We start from the raw sequence: 2,171 nt of genomic DNA on the forward strand, positions 1-2,171 counted from the left end.
GGGAGGGAGGGAGGTAGAGAAAGAGCGAGAGAGAGAGAGAAGATATATAGAGAAATAGATAGAAAGGGAGGGAGAGGGAGAGAAAGAGAGAGCAGATACATAGAGAGAGAAAGGGAGGGAGAGGGAGAGAGAGAGAGAGGGAGGAATAAGAGGGGTGAATAATAGAGAGAGAGAGGAGCAAGAGAGGGAGAGCTGAACACCTGCAATTTGCATTAAAATGAAAGTAAAGTATTACAAGTAACTATCAAAAGAAACTATACCCTATCACTCTCCTCCCTCAACAAAGCCAACAATGTTGAGGGGAATTCACTATTATTCACATCAAAAAAAGTAAATTTATTTACTAGAGCAAGGTGGGCACAAAAGTAGCCACATAATAGCTATTCCGAGGTGTATATTGAAAGAGCACCTGTTTAAACTCCAAGAAGAACGCTGTATCCGGTCCCTCCACACAACGATGGTTCACATTTTGGCGGTCATTCAGTCTCTGCAGCCAACGGATTGCATTAATACAATCTCCTTCTATGATGATTCCATCAAGCTCATACATTTAGTCCTGAAGAACCTCATGAATTGCCATTGCAGCCAACATTTCTGACTGTAAACTATCTCAGTGCTCGATATTTCTCCTAGCAACAACAATCAACTTCCCATCATGATACCGAGCTATCATACCCAGGCCAACTTGATTAGAAGGAAGTAGCGCTGCATCGAAGTTAAATTTAATCAAACCTGTAGGGGGAGGGCACCAAAGTTTATGAGACGGCAACCCAATGGGTTGATTAGTACCCCATTGCTCCAACATTGGCCATTTAAATAGTTTTGGCAATAATGAGAGCACCACAGCAGCAATCACAGAAGGAGATCTACACATTTTATGATGCTTCATGTCATTCCGAGCTCTCCAAACTAGTTAAATAGTATAGCAGTAAATTCTTCCCATGTAAGGATTCTTATCAGCATACTTCATTAGTTCAATCTTTAGATCCCCAAGAGAGTTTACAGCATGCAAGATAATCCCCCATTTACGGAAAATTTCAAACACCTCCTTCAATTTATTACACCGAGACGAACAGTGATCTAAATTTTCTTCCTCATTACAGCCCCACGGGCAGCAAGACGTATTAGCTAAAGTTCTTCTATGCAACCAATGGGAGGTTGGAATGGCATCCCTCAATAATCTCCGCCAAAAGAAATGTTCATGGGGGGTGAAGTTTCAACTGTTTCAACCAACTGAATTCATAATTTTCCCTCTCATCACAAGCCTTATAAGCCGTAGTCACAACAGTCATGCTCAGCCTGGAATGAATAAGCTCGGGTTTATCCTTCAAGCTCACTGTGGATATATTAATTGCCAGAATACGATCAGCCATTACATCTCCAAATCAATGTTTAACCATCTCTTCATTCCACTGGAGAGAATTATTCAACAAATTGCATACCTTCAAGTTTTCCACCTCTTCAATATTGACGAACGTAGGCCATTTAGCAATATTACGATTCAGAATCCACACATCAGGCAACACATTAATATGATTGCCATTCACAATGTTCCACCTGAGGATCGGCCTCAACGCCTTAGCACCATCTTGGATCACCTTCCAAGTGATAGATCTATTACTACCCTGCATACCGTCCCATAAGTTCATGCCATACTTAGCCATCAACAACTTGTACATTAAAGAATCCTCATTCTGGAGCAGATCCCACACCACCCGTGCACGAAGAGCCCCCTTCCAACAGGTAAGACAATGAAAGCCAAGGCCCCCAAGATCCGTCGGCTGGCACAGATCCTTCCATCCCACATAATGCATTCCACGACTGCTAGCATCTTTCTGCCTTAAAAATCACCTCCCCATACATTCAATGGCCATCAAAATAGCATTAGGAATAGAAGTATGAGTCATAACTTACATTGGAATAGATAACAGAGAAGTTTTGATCAAGAGGGCCCTGCCAGCAAGTGAAAGATGTTTTCTACCCCAAAGATTGATCTTCTCAAAAGCAATTCTCATTACTTTGGAGAAATCAGCCGCAGTCATCCTCTTCATAATAAGATGGAGACCAAGATATTCCAAAGAGTCAACCTTTTTATACCCCATCAATCTAGCAATCATCCTCTTCCTCCAGCTTGGGCATTTTCTGTTGAACAGAATAGCAGACTTTCCACA

This window comes from Dendrobium catenatum, unplaced genomic scaffold, assembly GCF_001605985.2.
Source record: "Dendrobium catenatum unplaced genomic scaffold, ASM160598v2 fragScaff_scaffold_1595, whole genome shotgun sequence".
NCBI classification, from domain to species: domain Eukaryota; kingdom Viridiplantae; phylum Streptophyta; class Magnoliopsida; order Asparagales; family Orchidaceae; genus Dendrobium; species Dendrobium catenatum.